The sequence below is a fragment of the Oryctolagus cuniculus genome, chromosome X, assembly GCF_964237555.1.
Source record: "Oryctolagus cuniculus chromosome X, mOryCun1.1, whole genome shotgun sequence".
Classification (NCBI taxonomy): domain Eukaryota; kingdom Metazoa; phylum Chordata; class Mammalia; order Lagomorpha; family Leporidae; genus Oryctolagus; species Oryctolagus cuniculus.
In genome coordinates, this window is record NC_091453.1 from 2390940 (window position 1) to 2405469 (window position 14530).

Below are 14530 nucleotides of genomic sequence, written 5' to 3' on the forward strand. Positions count from 1 at the left end.
GGCAAGAATCCAATTACTTGAGCCATCACTGCTGCCTTAGCAGGAAACTAGAGTCAGGAGTTGAGCTGGGAATCAAACTCAGTCAAACTCAGGTACTCTGACGTGAGATGCCAGCATTTTAACCACCAGGCTAAATACCCAGCTCATCTTCTTGCACTTGTTTGCTCAGAGTTCTCTGTGATTTGCCTTTTCATATAAATTGCTCACTTTTCTATTTCCCCTCTTTTTTGCAGATTTGCATGATTTTCTTGCATGTTATAGATACTAATTCCTTGACTCTAATTTTTGATGTTATTAAAGTCTCCACTCACTTATTAATCTGATGTGATATCTTTCAGCCCCCAAGTCTTTAATGTCTGTATAAATAAGTTATAATGCATTTGTCAACTAGACAATAATTTAAAAATTGGGAAAGTCATTTATCAATACAAAATTATCAGGAAAGAATATGATGTTGAGATTTGCAAAGTGAAAAAGTCCAGCCTAGGTTTCCTTAAATAAATTTTGATGTATCTTTAGGATTTTGTGAAAATCAAATAGCTTATCAGAAGATAAACACCTCCCTAAAGCGCACTGCATCAAATAACCATATATGCAGGTTGTATGACTGACAAAAAACAGGACTATGCTTAAGAATGATGTTAAGTCCTTTTTTGAAAATACATTCTTGGGGCCGGCACTGTGTTGTAGCAGGTTAAGCCACTGCCTACAGTGCTGGTATCACATATGGGCCCCAGTTTGAGACCCGGGTTCTCCACTTCCTATCGAGCTCTTTGCTACAGCCTGAGAAAGCAGTAGATAGCCCAAGTCCTTGGGCCTCTGCACCCACGTGGGAGACCCAGAGTAAGCTCCTGGCTCCTGGTTCCTGGTTCCGCATCGGCCAGCTCCAGCCATTGTGGCCAATTGGGGAGTGAACCAGCAGATCGAAGACTTTCTTTCTCTCTCTCTCTCTTTGCCTCTCCTCCTCTCTCTGTGGAACTCTGACTTTCAAATAAGTAAATAAATCTTAAAAATAAAAGAAAGAAAAAAATACATTATCTTGTCCAGGCTTAATTTGTACATGTTTTAAAAGTTTATTTTTTAAATTTTATTTGAAATGAAGAGCTACAGAGAGAGGAAAAGATTGATCGATCTTCCATCCATTGATTTATTTCCCAAATGCCTGAAACAACTGAGGCTGTGCCAGGACAAAGCCGGGAGCCAGAAACTCCATATGGCTTTCCCATGTGGGTGACAGGGTCCTAAGTACTTAAGCCATCACCTGCTGCCTCCCAGGGTGTAAATCAGCAGGAAGCTGGACTGAAAGCAAGGAGTCAAGACTTGAAGCAGGTGCTCCAATATGAAATGTGGGCTAGACATGTTATAAACACAAGCTTTTGTATCATATTACACAAAAATAAAATTCAATAGATGTGGTGTTTGTTGTTGGCTTTTAATGGAGTCTATCAGCTTGATGAATTCCTTTTTCTTTTCTATTATTATGGTGGATTTTAACTTTTATTAATGTTTCTCTATTTCTACTAATGATTTTAATTAAATTCCACTTTAGATCGCAATTGCTATCCAAATTTTTATTTAATTGATATTGATCTGATATATTCTCCTTCAGACCTTAATTTTAATCCTTTCTGTGTGGTTTTGGCTTAGGAGTTTCTCTTATAAATTAAGGGTGTTCATTTGGTTTTGTTTTTAATCTAATCTGATGGTCTATATCTTTTACTGAGTGAATTTAATTTATATTTCTATTGTGTATTTGGACTTATCTTTTTCTATTTTTGAGGTTATCTATGATTTTTAAAATATATCTAAATATAAAATTTTCCAAGCCATACAAAGTTATTCAGTTGTATTTATCTTCCTTCCAAAGGCAAATATTTTAGCATGCTATAACTTTGTACACTGAACAGTCACTATCATTTTACTGTTGCTTTGAGATTTGGTTTCACCCTTGTTTATACAAAGTGATTACTATTTTCGGTTATTAATTAAACTTACTGGCATACTTTATCAATTTATTTGTTTGGTATTATTTCACATATCTTAAGCATTCCCTCTGTGTTCACTTATCTTTTTGATGGAGTACATAGCTTACTATTTTTTTTTAACAAGAGTCTGTGAGCCCATAAATTCAGCCCTTATAAATCTGAAAATATTTTAATTTCCCCCCACTCTTAAATAAGAATTTATATGCACATAAATTTTTTGCTCGCATATGTTACTCCATTGTCACTTTGCAGCTATTTGTAATGAAACGTCTGTTCTCTAATTGTTCTCTGGTATCTGTCTTTTCTATTTGGAAGCTTTTCAGATATTTCTCTTTGTCTTTGTTTTTCTTCATTTCTGTTGCAATGTGTTTAAAAGTAGGCATAATTTTATTATCCTACTCAGTCTTAAAGTACATTTTGGTTTGAAGACACGTGTCTCTTGCCAATTACGGAAAATTTTCATCAATCTTTCCTTAAATATTACCTCTTCAAATTCTCCCTTCTTTGTTCTCATGGAATTTACATTATGCCTGTATGTTTCTCAATCTATCACCATTGTAACTGTTCTTTTGTATTGGGTATCATTGTGTGCTATATTCTGGATGAATTCTTTAAGATTTTCTAGTTTTTAAATTCTCTATGCAAATATGTCTGGATTTCAGTTTATTCTATCTATCGCATCTTTAGCTCCAGTAACTATATTTTTCATTGCTTTGTTTCCTTTCATATCTGCCCACCCTTATTCTTTCAAGTCTGCAGTTTTATAATTTTTTATGAAAATTAATTTTTCAACCTATCATATTACATGTAGTTATAATGAAGTCTTTTTAAAATGTTACCAAATTGTTATTAATTTAATCTTGAGTGAATCTGTGATTGGTGATTTTTGTGAGCTTTCTTCATTTTCTATGGGACTTTTGTTTGCAAGATCATTTTGAGTCAGAGAGAGAGGCAAACTCTTTCTTGCTGCTTTCCAGCAGGTTTTTCAGTCCTTCAACTAGCAGTTCTTAGGAGGTTCCAGGTCTCGGGCTTGTGGTGTTGCAGTGACTAAGCCTGTGCACAGCACGGCTCCTTTCCAGTATGAAAGGTCTCTGCGTCCTCTCTCCTCAGAGGCCCAGGGCCTCAGGCAGCATGAGAGGCAGAGCTGCACAGCTGCCTCTCATCCTTACTACTTTTCTCCAGTCTCTCTGCGGAAGCACAAGAGCCAACACTTGGCATCTATTTCTAAAAGGTAACTGAACTTTGTGCTATCCCACCGCATAGCAATGTTTAGCAGGTACAGTGGGACTCCAATGAATGAAGAGAAGTAGAGAGTCTACCCAGCTGGGAAACTTTAGGAGTCAGGCTTTTAAAGCACAAGAAGGAATTTTAGTCAAAAATGAACCTAACTGATTTCATATTGGGTTATCTGGTGACAAGTGACATAGAAAGACTATAGCTGTGACTACTTTTCTTTGAGGGACTATATCAAAGATTCAATCAATGAGCCTACTGTACAGAACATCAGAACATGAGAAAACATCCCAAGGACCAAAAGAAGGAGCAGAGAGAGTAAGGGAGGGAGGGCGCTAGGGAGTGAGAGAAACTAGGAGAGAGAAAGAATCAGCAGACAGAAACTGGAGTAGGGAGATGGGGGCTGGGAGGGAGTAAGGGAAGAGAGGCAGAAGCAGAAATTGAGGCAGAATGAATCACAGGAAGAAATATGAGAGAGCTGAAGGAAAAAAGCGTGAAAAAAATTATTGTGACTCCATGGAAGGGATTCCAGTTGCTGGTTTTAAAAAAAGAAACAATGGCCACACCCACATGAGCAGATGTACTCTATTTGCTGGGTCTGTGGAGGGGATAACTCACAGGGAGGAAGTAGTAAAAGGAATGACTCTTCCTGCCAGTGAAATGAGCCTTTCCAAGCCCGGGGCTGGAGGCCGCCCCGCAGTCACTGTTGCCCAGCACAGACGAGGAGCACTCCCATAGCCTCGTGTCATTTCTTACAGCCAGGCTGCTTTGACAGCCTCCTCAATACCCCATTCATCTCCAGGCCTGTGTTAGTTTTCATCTTGAGTAACACTAATTGCCCTTCAGCCGGGAGCATACGTAAGGCATTGATCGATGACACTGCAATATTTTCTAGCTCAGCAGCGGCGGCAGCGTGTATCTTGGCTGACGCACACATCCCTCCCCACACAGCAGGTGAGATTATTCCAGAAGCAATGAGTACAGGAACAGTGAGCCCTCATCAACAAACTAGTTGTTAGGGTAATACAATGAACCACAGGAGGTTAACCCTCATCCTAGTGGCTGATTCTTCCCCTTGAGACAGCCTGGGTTAGCCAGGAGGAGGCCAAACACCTGCTTTTCTCCAACAGTGCTTGCATTTGGCCAGTACTCTGTGTGTGCATATCTCCAGAAGCTGAATCTGAGAGAATATGAGTGCGAGTAGTTTATTTGGGAAGTGCAGATAACATGGTATGAAAGTGGAGAAGTGTGAAAAGCGAGAAGACAGTTGCATCTAGTAAGCTTCCACTGTGGGCATCTGGAGCTTAATCCTGTGGGGCAAATTCTGATAAGTAGTATAAAACATTTGCCTTGAAGTATGTGTGTGTGTGTATATGTGTGTGTGTATGTGTGTGTGTGTATATGTGTGTGTGTGTATGTGTGTGTGTATATATATATATACATATTTGACAGGCAGAGTGGACAGTGAGAGAGAGAGAGACAGAGAGAAAGGTCTTCCTTTCTGTTGGTTCACCCCTCAATGGCCACTGCGGCTGGTGCACCACACTGATCTGCAGCCAGGAGCCAGGTGCTTCCCCTGGTCTCCCATGGGGTGCAGGGCCCAAGCACTTGGGCCATCCTCCACTGCCTTTCGGTCCACAGCAGAGAGCTGGCCTGGAAGAGGAGCAACCGGGACAGAATCCAGTGCCCCAACCGGGACTAGAACCTGGGGTGCCGGCGCCGCAGGCGGAGGATTAGCCTAGTGAGCTGCGGCGCCAGCGAAGTGTATATTTTTTAAACCCAAGGAACAAGGGAATTGTGTCATTGGCCTCTCCTGGGAGATACTATTTTCCGGAGATTCCAGTCTGCCCTATGTGTCTGCACAGTGGCCTGCCACTCAAAGAAGAGCAGACAGTGGCAGTTGGAAGTTGGCTTGAGCAGACTAAAGTGGTAAAGCTTGGGGAATATGTGGGACTCCTACCACGCTTGTCCAAAAGCCTTAGGGCAGACACCAAGGCTTGCTTCATTCACTAAGTCCATCCAAGAAGAGCTTTCCATTTCTAAAGTTTCATAATATGAGCTCATTTATAAAGAGCTAGCAACCTAGATTTGTGGTACACCTGATTTAGTCCCAGCCCTTAGGTTCCACATCAACTCTCTACCTGATAAGCAACTAACTAGGCAAAGAGATTTGTACTCTCTAAGTCTCAATGTTTTTCATATGTGAACATGAGACCTGACTTACCATCATTACAGGAACAAAATGAGGCTCAAAATCAAAATATGACAATATATACAATTACAGTCATCAAATTTTTCCTAAAAAGGGTCAGATAGTAAACATCTCAGGTTTTGCAGGCCATGTGGTCTTTGTCTTAGCTATTCACCTCTGCCATTGTAGCAGGAAGCCAGTCTAGACATTGGGCAAACAAGTGAGCATGGCTGTATTCCAGTAAAACTTGATTTACAAAATGAGGTAGCAAGCAAGATTTGATCAGTGAATCTATGAGCTCTGGTTTGCCACCCTCTTCTATATACAAAAGACCTTTGTACACTTTAGTGCTAGGTATATTCCCAGTATCATTTACGGCTCACTCAATAAGCCACTGGAATTGACTAGTGCTGGAGTTAGAATTCATAGTTTCCCCCTCTGTCCAGCATATCTTCACTGAGCACCTCTTCTGTGAAGGGTGTGATGCTGGACGTAGGGAGTCAGTGCTAAGGAGTCACAGTCCATGCTCAGCACCTGGAAAGGGAATCCCAAATCTGTTCCCTTGGCAGTTTGCACCACTGGAGTGTCGTTCCTCTGATGACTGCAACTGCAGCTCTCTCAGTGCCTGGGAGAGCTGGGGCCAGGGGACAGGCAGCTTTATGGAAGAAGATTAAGCAGCAGGTACCCACGCTTGCATTGGATCCTTCTAAGACCCTTGAAGGGGCCCTACGATCATTGATGTGATCAAATATTTTTGTTTCATTTCACAAATGCAAGCTATTTTAAACATAATCAATTGAGGACAAGGTACATTCCCTCCCTCACAGTTTCCCTGGTTTTAGGGGCTTGACCTGATCTTCCTACCTCCCAAGCCCTGCCTTTAAAATAGCACTGTGACCCATCAGCAGTTATTCCAAAGTATCTGTAATGAAAAGCATGATCACTGTGTGGAGTTTGGAGTTATGTAACTTCATTCACACAATTTCTGAAGGGCAAGAGTGAACAATAGATGAATAATTATACGGCTTTGTGGTGCCCCTGTGATCAAAGCACTATCGAGAAGGGCTGGTATTTGTGGTCATGATAAATTTCGGTTCTAGATTTAGTGGGATAATGGAAAATGACAAGAAGACTGTCAAATTATCCAAGGAAGCAAATCACCTAAGCTAAGAGAAACAGCTCAGGAGAATCCAAGTACAATTTATCATCACTAAGATTAGGAAATTTACAAAGTCACCATTTGCCCTTTCTAGGCTTGTATTCTGAGCTAACCTGAACCCCATCATTTGATAGCATGTACTCACCTAAGTATCAGCACCCATAAAAAAAACTCATGAATGCAAGTGTCTGTGTATGGATAGGTATTCACACATATTTGAGTGTGCATATACACATGTAATGATGAAGTATGTTTGACACCTATGTAACACTCTCCCAAAAGAAACATGCAAATATAGGAATCAGTAACATCATATTGCTTCCAGTATAGACCAATTACATAAGCAATAGCTACCATTTATATAATCACATGCAAGTGCTTTAAACACAAACCCCTACAATTAGTTATTATTGCCTCTGAATGAAGAAATTGAAACACAAGATGAGAACTTTCTCAAGATCAAAAGATTGTAAGTGATCAAAAGGTTCCAAGTCATGGAACCAGGATATAAACTCAAGTATTTGTGACCCCAGATCCTGATTTTCAGCTGCCACATAGTTGCTTTAAGTGTAAATGCCCTGTCAAAAGGACATCGTCTTGACAAAACTGTCTAGAGCCTTGAGAAGGTGTGTGTTCACCAGCAGTAACTGTAGGAAAATGCTATCTGTGTGCCTGGGCTGTGGCAAGGATTTGGGCACAGACAGCAATTTTCTCCTGGTGTAAACGTTAGGGCGAAATTCTGAGACTCAATCTCATTCTTTCTCTTATGGTTTTTTCCCATTATGTCACTCCCCACAAGGGTGATCTACTTGTCCTTTTCCAGATTCCACGGGCCTCTGTTTCTGACAAGGGTATCTATTTTCTCAGACTCGCTAAATATTAACACCTCATACTTCTCTCCCAGGCTCCTTTATCTAAAATAGGCACATAGTCTATATAAGTTTTCTATATGAGAAATACAAGTTTTATTTATTTTTGCTAGCAGCAAAGAGATCAGGCTAAAATGACTGAGATATAAGAAGTGACTAAGTAGTGCTTAATTGAGTTTTCATACTGATCTGTATGGAGATTGTACAAAGGTACAATTTTTCTTTGTACACATGTTGCCTTAGAAATTCCACTCTATTCCTTTATACTACTTTTGATGTCCTTACAGCTAAAGACCATTGGGAACACATCTATAGTCAAAACAAATTTGGCTTGATTGACTTATTATGATTAAAGAGAACGAACTTAATGGGGTACCAATAGGGCATCAAATAAGAGTGTCAGAAGGAATTTACTGGAGTAGTTGGACTTGTAGGTAATTTGAGGGAAGCTGGGGGAAGACATACATTGTTCTGAGATGCTGTCAGAAAATAAGGATAACTATGATTAGATATTTTAATAAATCTTATCTAAAGGAAAGAAGAATAGCATGAGGCTAAGGCTGTCACTGATAAAGCAGTGGAAGTCACTTATATTAGCCAAAGTAGGGGACTGTTTGATCATTTCTAAGCTTTGCACAATGTTAATATTTTTGTTTGTGATTATTACAGGGTGGTCTTATATTTTATTGTCATAGAGTAGTCTTGTCTGATGGTGGTGTTCTGTGAGATTTTTTAAAATGATTTATTTAGTCATTTTGGAAGTCGAAGTTAGGGAGAGAGAGGGAAAGACAGAGAGATCATTCATCTGCTGGGTCATATCAGATGGCCCCAGATGGCCACAATGGACAGTACTGAGTCAGGTCAAAGCCAGGAACTTCATCCAGATCTCTCACATGGGTAGCAGGAACCCAAACACTTGGCTCATATTCTACTGCTTTTCCCAGGCCATTAGAAGTGAGTTGGATTGGAAGTGGAGCAGCTGAGTCATGAACCAGCTTTACCCATTATGCTTAGCTAATGTTTCTGAGTCTCACCTCTAGGCTGAATAGGTATTCAGGCTGACCTCTCCTTCAGGCAGACCGCCTGATATGGAAAGACCAAGTATCCCAAAAATGCTAACAGTGGGTCTTAGGCATTCCAAAAGATCTTCCACATTGCAGTGAAAACACGGATACCATGTTTTCCATTTGCTGATAGCAAAAATAATTCCATGTGTAGCTGTACCTACAATAGGCCAAAAGATGGTGCCCCATGGCCTGTGGTCTAATCAAAGTAGACTAAGGAATGAGAAACGCGCATCAGTATTAGCTGATACTTGCAATACAACAGTCCAAAAAGCACACAATAATCAATAAAGAAAGTGCAGAGTAATCTGTGCCATTGCAGTGATGGTAGCTAAGTGGTAAGAGAGGATGCAGAAAATGGCTTAAGACAGTGCTCAGTGTGAAGATATAGAAAATCTAAACAGACCCATAACCATGAAAGAAATTGAATCAGTAATAAACGCACTACCAAAAAAGAAGATCCCAGGACCGGATGGCTTCACCACCGAATTTTACCAGACATTTAGAGAACAACTAACCCCCGTTCTTCTCAAGTTATTCAAAATGATTGAAAGAGAGGGAATCCTTCCAAATTCGTTCTACAAAGCCAATATCACCTTAATTCCTAAGCCTGGAAAAGACACAACAGAGAAAGAAAACTACAGACCTATCTCCCTGATGAACATAGATGCAAAAATACTCAACAAAATTCTGGCAAACCAAATCCAACTACACATCAGAAAGATCATTCACCCAGACCAAGTGGGATTTATCCCTGGTGTGCAGGGATGGTTCAATATTCGAAAGTTAATCAATGTAATACATCACATTAATAAATTGAGAAACAAAAATCATATGGTTATCTCAATAGATGCAGAGAAAGCATTTGACAAAATACAACACCCTTTCATGATGAAAACCCTAAGCAAATTGGGGTTAGAGGAACATTCCTCAACACAATTAAGGCAGTCTATGATAAACCAAAGGCCAGCATCATATTGAATGGGGAAAAGTTGGAGGCATTTCCATTGAAAACTGGCACCAGAAAGGGATGCCCACTCTCACCATTGCTATTCAATATAGTCCTAGAAGTGTTAGCCAGAGCCATCAGGCAAGAAAAAGAAATTAAAGGGATACAAAGTCAATGCTCAGAAATCAACAGCCTTTGTATACACAGATAATGCCAGGGCCGAGGAAGAACTACTAAGATCAATCCCATTCATGATAGCCACAAAAACAATAAAGTACCTTGGAATAAATTTAACCAAGGAGGTCAAAGATCTCTATGATGAAAATTACAAAACACTAAAGAAAGAAATAGAAGACGACACAAAAAAATGGAAAAACCTGCCATGCTCATGGATTGGAAGAATCAATATCATCAAAATGTCCATTCTCCCAAAAGCAATTTACAAGTTCAATGCAATACCATTCAAAATACCAAAGTCATTCTTCAAAGACCTAGAAAAAACGATGCTGAAATTCATATGGAGAAACAGGAGACCCAGAATAGCTAAAGCAATCCTTTACAATAAAAACAAGGCCGGAGGCATCACAATTCCAGACTTCAAGGCATTCTACAGGGCAGTTATAATCAAAACAGCCTGGTACTGGTACAAAAACAGATGGATAGACCAATGGAACAGAAGAGAAACACCGGAGATCAATCCAAACATCTATAACCAACTCATATTCGACAAAGGACCTAAAACCAACCCCTGGAACAAGGACAGCCTCTTCAACAAATGGTGCTGGGAAAACTGGATGTCCACATATCACAGTATGAAGCAAGACCCCTACCTTACACCTTATCCAAAAATCCACTCAACATGGATTAAAGAACTAGAGATGCGCCACGACACCATGAAACTAATTGAGAGCATAGGGGAAACCCTTCAAGACATTGGAACAGGCGAAGAATTCCTGGAGAAGACCCCACAGGCACGGGTAATCAAAGATAAAATAAACAAATGGGATTACCTAAAATTGAAGAGTTTCTTAACAGCAAAGGAAACAGTCAGGAAAGCGAAGAGGCAACCAACAGAATGGGAGACGTTATTCGCAAACCAGATAACAGATAAAGGATTAACAACTAGAATCTACACAATGATCAAAAAACACCACAAAATCAAAACAACCCAATAAAAAAATGGGCCAAGGACCTTAACAGACATTTTTCAAAAGAGGAAATCCAAATGGCCAACAGACACATGAAAAAATGCTCAGGATCCCTAGCCATCAGGGAAATGCAGATCAAAACCTCAATGAGATACCACCTCACTCCGGTTAGATTAGCTTACATACAGAAATCAACCAACAACAGATGCTGGCGAGGATGTGGGGAAAAAGGGACACTAATCCACTGTTGGTGGGAATGCAAACTGCTAAAGCCACTATGGAAGACAGTTTGGAGAGTCCTCAGAAACCTGAATATAGTACTACCACAGGACCCAGCCATCCCACTCCTTGGAATTTACCCAAATGGAATTAAAGGGGAGAAAAAAAGAGCCATTTGCACCTCAATATTTGTTGCAGCTCAATTCACAATAGCTAAGACATGGAAGCAACCTAAATGTCCATCAACGGATGACTGGATAAAGAAACTATGGGATATGTACTCTATGGAACACTATACAGCAGTAAAAAACAATGAAATCCGGGCATTTACAACAAAATGGAGGAAGCTGGAAAACATCATGCTGAGTGAAATAAGCCAGTCCAAAAGGGACAAATATCACATGTTCTCCCTGATCGATGGCAACTAAACGAGCAGCTAAAATGATACCCATTGAAGTGAAATGGACACTCTGAGAGACAATGACATGATCAGCCCTTGTCTAGACTGTTGAGGAACAACTTACTATTTTGTTCCTTTAGTATTTTTGTTGTTGTTGTTGTTGCTCAGTTTGCTCTACACAAGACCACTGGTTGAACTCTGCAATCAACGCACAACCATTCATAAGCATTTAAAAATTAACAGAAAATTGATCTCAGTTAAACATAGGAGTGGGAATAAGAGAGGGAGGAGATATATAGGACGGCACATGCTCACTCGGAGTTACCTCCCATGGTGGAACTAGAAATGTGCCAGGGTATTTCAACTCAATCTTACCAAGGAGGCAGGTACCAATGCCAGTGCACTTGGTAGTGATAAGTATAAATACACAACCGATCAAAAAGATAGGGTAAGTGTTGAAGAGATTACACAAATAAGACCAGTGTAAGCAAATAATGAAAGATAGAATCAAAAGGGAGAGAATGATCCTGCGGGGGAAACAGGACACACAGCAGACTCATAGAATGGCAAATGCCCAAAACAGCACTCCTGCCTCAGAATCAACCCTTGGGACATTCGGATCTGACTAAAAGGTCCATGAGAGTCTCACAGGCATGGAAAGCCATAACACGGTGGCAAAAAACGATCTAAATGAAAGATCCTGGTGAACAAGACCCCAGCAGAAGGAACAGGCCATCAAGCAGAGAGGCACCTTTCTCTGAAGGGAGGAAGGAACCTCCACTGTGATACGGCCTTGACTAAACAAGTTCAGAGTCGGTGAACTCAAGGGGCTTCCATAGCCTAGACAGCTCATAGCAAGAGTCTCGGGTCATTGCTGATGTAATAAATAAGAGTGCCAATTGTTACATCAACAACGGGAGTCACTGGGTTCATGCTCCCCACGTAAGATTTCTGTCCTTAATGTGTTTAACTATGAAACTCAAAAACAACACTACTAGTCGAACAATACCCTATACCTTGTGTGGTTGTGTGAGTGCAGCCTGTTGAAATCCCTGCTTAGTATATACTAAGTTCATCTTCAGTATATGAAGGTGATTGAAAATGAAACGTGATGAAGGGCGGGATGGGAGAGGGAGAGGGGAGGGCCACAGGAGGGAGGGAGGTTGGGGGGGGGAGCCACAACAATACAAAAGTTGCATTTTATATTCTACTTAAAATATTGGTTGAACTCTGTAATTAATACACAATTACTCTTAGGTGTTTAATTAATGCTATAACTAGTACTGAAATAGTATTTTACACTTTGTGTTTCTGTGTGGGAGCAAAATGTGGAAATCTTTACTTAATATATGCTAAATTGATCTTCTGTATATAAAGATAATTGAAAATTTATCTTGATGTGAATGGAAGGGGAGAGGGTTTCGGAGAGGGGAGCACTGTGGGTGGGAGGGAAGTTAAGGGGGGAGGAAGCTATTGTAATCCATAAGCTGTACTTTGGAAATTTATGCTCATTAAACAAACAAACAAAAAAAAAAGACAGTGCTCAGAATTTATGTGGGGAGCAGGGCCCGGCCCCCACAACATGGTGCTGAGAGGGAGTAAACAACTTCCACACAGCTGCCTCACCAATTCGACTAACAAGCTGCAGGAGCTGATCCTGCCCCTGATTGGAGGAGAGCAGCGTGCTCAGCACGTGGGGAGAGAACTCCAGCAGAGTTGGGATTGGTGGAAGAGGACTATAAAGGAGGAGAGAGACAACATGCAGGAGGAATATCTGAGGAACCCCTGAGAGAGCCGGCTGGCGATGTGCCACTCCTCTGCGGAAGCGGGGGAAGCGAGGGGGTGGGGGGGGACAACTAACCCAGGGAGGACCGGGGAAAGAAACAACAGCAAATCCATTGCTGCTCCTCCGCGAACCTGCGGAGCAAGTGACAATTTGCATCCTGGCTTTGGAAGCCCTATTTAACTCACCTCTTCTTTTGGTAGAGAAGGTATATTTCTCCTTCCTTTCATCTTGGGCTCTGCCTCCTCTCCAGCCCTTTTATTTTCTGGACTGTCACCTACCTAACAGCTACATTGACTGGTTTCCTATGAGCCAAAAGCTTGCAAATGCCCTTCTGCGCTAGAGAAAAACTGTTTGACACAGACACAAGTCACTTGTATTCCTGGGATGCTAATTGTAAAAACTGTCATCTTGTTGCCCCTCAAATAGAAACTGAAGCTACCTACCTCCAGTAAGATCTCCATGCATTGTTCATCAGGTTTGTAGTGTTTTCTTTGCAAGAAAGATATTTGCTAGAACTGAATTTTATCAGCTTTTTCAGATTTCTATTACCATATATGAATTTGCAAATTTCTATAACTTAATATAAATGAAATTATGCATTATCTATGTTTATATCCTTAAGCATAATGTTTGTGTTTCATCTACATTATTTCTTGTATAAGTAGTTTGCTATTTTTTTTTTAAATTTATTTGACAGGTAGAGTTACAGACAGTGAGAGAGAGAGAAAGACAGAGAGAAAGGTCTTCTATCCACTGGCTCACTCCCCAAATGGCCGCAATGGCCGGAGCTGTGCAGATCCAAAGCCAGGAGCCAGGAGCCTCCTCCTGGTCTCCCACGCAGGTGCAGGGGCCCAAGCACTTGGGCCATCTTCTACTGCTTTCCCAGGCAATAGCAGAATGCTGGACTGGGAGAGGAGCAACGGGGACTAGAACTGGCGCCCATATGGGATGCTGGCGCCACAGGTGGAGGATTAACCTAGTGTGCCATGGCACCGACTCCCTGCTATTTTTATTAATGGGTATTTTCTATTGCATGAATATGCCACAATTTGCTCATCTAATCTGTTAATGGATATTTGAGTTATTTCTGATTTGGGGCTATTATAGATAAAGCTGTTATAAATATTCTTATACAAGGCTTTTTGTGGACATATGTTTTCATTTATCTTAAGTAATTACTTAGAAATCTGGGGTCATAGGGTGGGTATATATTTAACTTTATAAGAAACTGACAAATGGATTTCCAAACTGATTATACTTTTTACATTTCCACCATCAGTGAGACTTCTGGTTGCTCGATATTCTCATCAACATTAAAAGATGAAAGTCTTTTAAATTCTGGCTCTTCTAATTGATTTTATAGCAGTATAAATTTATGAATGTCCACATTAGTAAGAATACTACATTCAATTCTTATGCTCTTTGTTGGTTAGGGTGTAAAGCTAGATAAGGTGCTAATTTTTCTTTAAAATCACACAAACAGTACTAATTATATAAAGAAAGATTAACTTTAACCTTTAATATCTT